This window comes from Trichosurus vulpecula, chromosome 7 (assembly GCF_011100635.1).
Source record: "Trichosurus vulpecula isolate mTriVul1 chromosome 7, mTriVul1.pri, whole genome shotgun sequence".
Taxonomy (NCBI): Eukaryota; Metazoa; Chordata; class Mammalia; order Diprotodontia; family Phalangeridae; genus Trichosurus; species Trichosurus vulpecula.
In genome coordinates, this window is record NC_050579.1 from 129,681,101 (window position 1) to 129,689,398 (window position 8,298).

Consider the following 8,298-nt stretch of genomic DNA (forward strand, 5'->3'; position numbering starts at 1 on the left):
CCCTTTATTTCTTATTATCCAAAAAGCAAGCATATTCTTACTTTTCTACCTACATAAGGTTTTTTTTTTATGAAAATAATCCACACACAGAGAAGGAATCCTTGATAAGGACATTAGATAGAACCAAGCAGACTTCTATAAATAATATTATGCAGTAGACCCTATCCTCATTATTATACAATTAATTGAAAGGTGTAAAGAATTGAAGATCCTACTAAACTTTCTAAACTTCTTGTGTGTTATTTTTTTTAAAAAGCATTTGATTTAAGAGAGCTGAATGTTGCCTTAGAAGCTCTCTTCCAACAAGTTATTTCTCATGTATATTTTAGAATGATATAAGGTGCTTTGAAAGCTACAACAGATAATCTTGTTAGACGATTATCTGGTTATTTAGACCAAGCAAGGAATCAAACAGGAAGGTGTATGCTTCCCAAAGACATTTGCTGCTGTCATGGAAGAGATTCGGCGCAGAGTCCAAGCTGAAGAAGGATTCCCTATGGTGACATCTTCTTGCTGATTGCATCATTGCCAGAACAAATTAGTTTCTTAATCATTGAAAAATGTTTGACCTAACTATCCGCACAGAAAAATGCAAATGAGTGGAGAACTTAGTGTTTAAACCATAACATACAGTTAAATAGACAGACAACCTAGGGAGTTCATCAGTATATATCTGGGACAAATTCTAAAAATAGACAAGGAACTAGGTCCAAAATTGAAGAGGAAGGAACAGATTAAATTGCCTTTGGATTGTAAAATTTGGTATTTTATCTTTAAGTGACCCCCAAACTTCTCCCTAAAACAAAGGTCCATTTTTTAAAAGATCAAAACTCTTCTGGTGATGTTGTAGGACTTCAAATCATGGAATCCTATATCTCTCACAAATTTGAGTTGAAGATCCTTCAAAGGCCAATGGAAAAGCACATATTCAGGTTTGGGTGTGAACAGAATGCAACATTTTACAAATGAGGAATTACAAAAAAGAAGTGATAAAAAGGATGTCTTTACATTAACAGAACATCAGAGAAATGTTTTGCCAGGAAATGGAGGAGGGGGTAGATATAATGATCAAATTGTGACAATGATAGATGAGTGATGGATCACCAGCAGCATCAGTTAAGAATGAAAGTAAGGTCCCCAATATATTGGGTCAACTGCCCCCCAAGTTGGTGAATTTACGGAGAATATGGATGAGTTACCCAGGAAAGGCAGTCAAAGATGGATTGCAAACTGAATTATTAGAAGGAATACCTATATTGATAAATGCATAGATTTTCACCTGTGTAGCCTCCACATAGTCCAATATTGATGTCTCACCATGGCATGGAGATTACACTGGGTTCTTATGAATAATAGCTAACATTATAAAACACTTTAAAGCTTATAAAGTTTATTTACGTATACCATCTGTTTGATTCTCATAGCAACTCCGTGAAGTAGATGCCATCATCATCCCCATTCTACAGCTGACACCGAGGTATACAAGTAGCTAGTCAAACAGTGTCCGAAGCAGAATTTGAACTCCGGTCTTCCTGACTCATGTCTAACATTTAATAGAACCTTTGTGTCACCTATCTGCCTGTGCTATGCCAAGAGAGTGTAATCTTTAGCAGGTCTTAATAAGCTGGAAAGGCTTTGAATGTAGTTGCAGCAGACTATATTCTAGTGACCAGCGTAAGCACAGAGTGACTCATCAACAGTAGGTTGTCTATTAGGCAATGAATTTATGGGTTTGGCAACCCGTGAACCAAAGAAAAATATACAACAGATCTTGGTAGTGCAGCGGATAGAGTGCTGAGCCAGGAGTCAGGAAGACCTAAGTTCAAATCTGGCCTCAAACACTTACTAGCTCTGTTTGCCTCAGTTTCCTCATGTGTAAGTGGGAATAATAATAGCCCCTACCTACCAACGGGTAATAATTATAAAGTGCTTAGCACAAAACCTAGCACATAGCAAGCGCTATGTAAATTCTAGCTATATTATACTTGGCTACCTTGCTTTGCAGTGCTAATGAATATCAGTTTAAAAGATGACCATGAAGATAATTGCAGCTTATGAGCCCACACCTATTTCAGAGGAAGAAGAAAAAGAATTTCTATAAGGAATTACATCTTCCAAATGTATTGATAATCGGTGGTTTCAATGGTAAGGTAGCCACAGGAGAATAGTGAAAAACAGGCTTGCAAACATGGTTGAAGATGAAGAAATCAAAGAAGCTTATAGACTACATAAAAACTTCCTGCCTGTATATGATGAATATTTTATTCAAGAAGAGAGCCGGAAGTTCCTGGATATGACGAGCACCAAACACCACCAAAAATGAAATGGACTGTATCTTGGCAGACAGGAAAAGATTAGAGAGAGATGTGGGAATCATTTCTGAATCATCTATCTGTAGGTAATCAGACTATTAAATTGAGAGTCAGTCAACACCAAATTAGAAGAAAGGATTAAGAATAGGAGACACCGTATATGCACATATATATATATATACATATATATATATGTCATACATATATACACATCTAGCCTATGTACTCCAAAATCCCACTCTTCTCTATAGAATAGCTGAAATCACAAACAGTAAGAACTAGACTTTTTATTTCATCGATATAAGAAATTCCCAGACCAGGAAACTTCTACTAATGAAAGTTGGCACCTTCTCTGAAACTTTTCGCTTCACAGTATATGTTAGAGGCATGACTTAAGCCCAGGTCTTTTTGACTCTTTGATGAACTCTCTATCCACTAGAGATAGCTAGAGGTGGCTGGCTCTTATTTCATATTCATGTCTATATCTATGTCAACACACTTATTTGTTGAATGTAATATAGAAGGATGAAAGATTATAAGCAGTATTACCTCATAACACTTCAAAGAACAGTAGACAGGGAAAATTAGTCTACAGTTAGGCAGGAGACCTAACTAAGCCCAATTGTCCTAAGAGCACCAAACAAGGAGGGAGATAACAACTAGACCATAAATGGAATAGATCTACCAGTGTTTCCATGTTGGCCCATTTGCATCATCTGTGATGTTGAAAACACTATGGTTGGATCCAATACCTTAATATTTTATATGCTGCAAGAAGAAGCAGAAATGGCACTTAAAAAATGAAGTCAAAAGGACCAGACTGAGTATTTTATTTTCTGTTATTGTTCAGTCATGTCTGACCCTTTGTGACCCCTTTTGGGGTTTTCTTGGCAAAGATACTAGAGTGGTTTGCCATTTCCTTCTCCAGCTCATTTTATAGATGAGGAAACTGAGGCAAACAGGGTTAAGTGACTTTCCTGAAGTCACACAGCTGGTAGGTATCTGAGGTCACATTTGAACAAAGGAAGTTGAGGATTCTTGACTCTAAGCCCAGGGTTGTAGCCACTGCACCACCTAGCTGGCAGATCTACTACACACAGAAAGAAATTTATCTTGGAGTTGATGTAGCTTTGAAAAGATTATTTTGAGGTACCAATTTGCAAGATATCTCTCAAGGGGAAGAGAATGGGGCAAAGACTGGTAAGGATCAGAAATGGTATAAATACTGGAAAAAAAGGAGATTGAGGAGGCATCAAAAATAATCAATCCATATGCCTACTTTTTTTTTATCAGTGTAGAATCTTTATGAAAATAGAATATGCATTCTATTTATTAGGAATATAAAGGGGATTCATTATTTACGTAAAATTTAGCCTAGACCTCTGAGGTCCCCTCCAATTCTTGGATTCAATGATTTTATATTCAATAATTTTTTAAAAAATAAAGTTTGTTCCAAACAAATAAATAAAATTTGCTATTTCATTCAACAAATATCTGCCAGGTATCTAACATATTCAAGGTGATACGCTAGGTCAGGGGTAGAGAACCTGCAGTCTCAAGGCCACATGTGGCCTTCGAGGTCCTCAAGTACAGCCCTTTGACTGAATCCAAAGTTCACCCAACAAATCCCCTTAATTTTGTAAAACTTGGACTCAGTCAAAAGGCCACACCCAAGGACCTAGATCCCCACCCCTGTGCTTTGGAGGTTATAAAGTAAAATTCAGTCCCTATTCTTCAGCATCAGGAACACTAGACCAGTCAGTAGTCTATGGTGGTCTTCCTTCAAAAGACAGGTCCTTGATCCAGCCATATCTCCAAAACCTAATTAGCCTGCACATAATCAAAATACATGCAATTCTAGACTGAGGTCAAAACCCCAGTTTCTCTACCTGGGATTCTAATGTTATTTCAACTCTTTGTAGAAAGGAATTCACTCAATCTGGTCAGTTTAAAAATAAGTCCATATCTTGAAAGCTGCAATTATATTCCTTCCCAGGTCAGAAATGCCCTTCTCTATGAATGTCCTCTCAATAAAAAGAAATAACGATTTACCCTGAGACATGTCTTGCTGATCATTCCCAAGTATACCAGATAGATTTATAAGCTTAGAGGAAACTTGCATCATTGTTTGAAAGTATAAAAAAGGAATATGTATTGGCTACATCCTAAGTAGATATACATTCTTCATTGTTTACTCTCTTAGGTTGCAATCTGACACATGATTTTCTACATCTGGCAAGAAAACGATGTAAAAATTATACTATTCCAACATTCTCTTATAAGGATATAAGATACACAATATCAAGATCAGTGATTTGCAGTCCAAAGACTCTCCCAAGCTAGAAAACCACTGGAACAATATAGTTCCCTATTGAAGTTAGCACCCTCCAGCTTTCTGGTTTCTGTACAAAACTGGAGTTATAGTTTGGAGAATGGAATGGAAGATATTCCTTAACAGCCAAATTGAGGTGGATTTTTTTATTTTTTAAATTTTGTTTGTGACCAGAAATAATAACTGAACATTTTCTCTCAACTCCCTTCTTTTGCTGAAAATCAAAATTTTTTTTTATTTTTCTTTCTAGTCCCAACCAACACATTTAGGACTCTCCTGAGCTCTCCCATTCTCCAGGTACTTAATATATCTTTGTTATTTGATTTATGATTCTGTCCCCACAATCACCATCAGGGTCCTATCTTCCTATTAATCATTGCTTTACCTCCATCTTTAAAAGTTATATACACAGATCATTATTTCTTCTTAAATATTAATGTAACTCTTATTATCTCTGTAACAACTTTACTAATACCAACTGGACATATTCTTTTTCCCTTTCTCATGTACAGTGATTTTGAGGGTGAGGACTTTTCCTCACACAAAGTATACTTAAGGACTGCAGAGTCTCAAAACTGAAAGACTCCCTAAATTTTTGCTTACCCCATACATTCAAATATTTTAGAGATGGAAAGAACCTTTCAATTCATCTAGTCTAATACCTTCGTTTTATAAATAAGAAAAATTATGATCCAGAAATACTAAATGTTTGCCTAAGATTACATATTTAGTTAGTGATAGAACTAGGATTAGATTGTAGGCCTCTTAATTTCTCTTTCATTAAAAAAAAGACAAAAAAAACTTTAGTGGCTCCCCATTGACTACCAGTTGAAATTCCTCACTCTGTAATTCATGATCCTTCAGATAACACTATCTATCCTTTTACAGCCACCTACAGGAAACATATATACCAGTGAAAAAATATGAAACCTGAAAATTCTTTCTGAGAGACCTGGAAGAGTCTTAGATAATATGTGAACAGGAAGAAAAGAGTCTGTCTGACCTCTTTTACAATGGAATAACAAGGTTTATAAACCAGAACAGGTATCATTGAATAATTGCTGAGTGAATCTGCACTCCCTCTTATGTTATTAGGTGCTCTATCATCTCTTTTTTTGTTCTTTTTCTTCCTTTTATCAAAACCCAGAACACTATTATTCTCTTTTGTATGAACCTAATATCAATCTCCCTTTTTGTTTTCCTGCAACTTCAGAAGACAATGGAATACTCTGTGTATCTGTTAGTAGTATGCTACATCATGATCTTTTTCCTAAATCATCACATTACAGATTATAGAACTAGAAAGGATCTTGCAGGTAATCTAATGCTCATTTTACTCAGCAAACTGGGGCTCAGAGAGGTTAAGTAACTTGCCCAAGGTTATACAAGAAATAAAAGGTATGAGTTGAGATTTGAATTCAGGTCTAAGATTAAATTCTCCACTGGACTATGCATAGATACTATCAAGCATGATCACTGGTACCTCTCCATTTCTTAAATTGCTGTGAAGTCCTTGAGACTGGGACTGGAAACCTATTTTTATCACCACCACTCTCCCCTCCAGCCCTTTTGTTTTAGATAAAAGGTGCTTAATTTTAAAAGAGCCTCAGCCAAGCTCTAATAGTATCAGCTCTCTAGAACTATTGCTTAAGCGTCTGATGCTCATTAGTTCTTAATCCTGTGTTTGTAGATTTTAATGACTGACTCCTTAGCTTAGACATGCTCCTGGCTCTCTCTGGGTTCATTTGTTTGTATAATCGAGTCAACCTTGTGTCTGTTGATTCACTATCAATAAAGAAGGACTAATTTGATACTTTACAAGGAAATAACTTCTATAATGTTTTATATTTTTATATATATATATATTTATATATTAAATTATTATTGTATTGTATATATTATTACAATGTATTATAATAATAAATGTCCTGCTTGCCTCCATTTCCTCATCTGTCAAACGAACTGGAGAAGGAAATGGCAAACCACTCCAGTATCTTTGTCAAGAAAACCCCAAATGGGGTCACACAGTAGTATGGAACTGAAATAATTCTACAACAACAAAACCCAAACGTGTTAAATTGAAAACTCCATTTAGGACCTCAGAACCTAGCTGGTTTTTGTTCTTGTGCCATACTACCTCATGGACCCTGTTACCATGAGGGAATATTATAGAACAGTGATGATGTCAAACTTAAACAGATAAGGGGTCTACTAACCTGTGCATAAAGATCCCTGTGGGCCACATATTGACTTAGTTTTAAAATGTAATATTATCAATGTATTTTTATTTATTTTGTTACATATTCCTAATTACATTTTAGTTCAGGCCACACTCAGGAGTATTGCAGACCACATGCCTTTCCATGTGTCTGACACCTCTGTATGTAGAAAACAGAGTAAGGGATGTTCATGCTGCAGAAACTGATATCTGACCCCTAGCTCTCAGCTCACAAAATGCATAGGAAAATTTTAGTCTTAATACTCAACTCAACTTATGTGGGTCTCTTCACATTCCTTCCTCTAGACCAGCACTTTTTAAATTGTAGATCACAACTCCATATGGGGTTGTGAAACTGAATGTGGGGGTCATAAAAAATTTGGCAACAGTAAAAGGCTTCTGAACACACAACAACCAAAAATTAATTCAAAATCAAATGTGTAATGAATCCTAGGTGTTTCTGGCAGCAGTTGCCTGTGTTGTAGCTTGTTTCTAACTGTAGCCTTGGTTCTAACACAGAACATGTGCACTTTGCACTGCGCATGCAGTTATTCTGGTATTCTGACAGTCTGATTAATGTACAATATAGCTAGAAAGAAACAAGGCTTCTGCTTATCATAATCACAAATGTGTGCAGTCTTCTTGATGGCACACTCCACAAGTTGACTGTATAAGATATAACCTACACCCTTCTGAGAGCTACAATGAACTGGAAGGAGCTAAAGTCCTCATTTGGGGCACACTATCAAATATTGTAGGCAAATTATCCAACTCTGCCTTTTGCTCTTTGGCAAGGCCAAAATCAGAGACTCAACACATTCTCTGCCCAATGCAAAAAGTTTTGATCACAGATTATGCTTTATTAAATGTATGTCTTTAATAGATTCGGTTATTAATTCTAAACAAAAGGATTTCTTATAACATTCTATCAGTAGTTTTTACAAATCGAGGTGTATTTTCTACTCACTAGCTACCTTTATCTGGGACTTTTATTATGATAAAATAACAAGTATACATCAAAATCCAAAAATATTATTCGTCAACACAAAATTTGAGTTTTTTCGTCTCGCCCAGAGTATATTTTATCTGTGTGACAGCAGCGCCACACAGTGGTAGTTTGTGCATATTACATCAGTAAAGGTTTCACTATCAATAAGAAGAAATCACTTGATTTCTTCAACAATCAATTAATTTCAGACTTGGAAGGGATTTTAGAGGTTGCCTAGTTCAACCCATACTTGAACAGGAATCTACATTGCAACATCCCCTATAAACGGTAATCTGGTCTCTGCAAAAGACATTTAAGGTAGGTGAATCCACTACTTTCCAAGGCAGCCCATTTCATTTTGGACAGCTCTAAGCAACTTACATTCATTGGTCCTAATTCTGACCTCCGGAACCCAGAAGAACTCTTCTTCCATATGATAGTCCTTCAA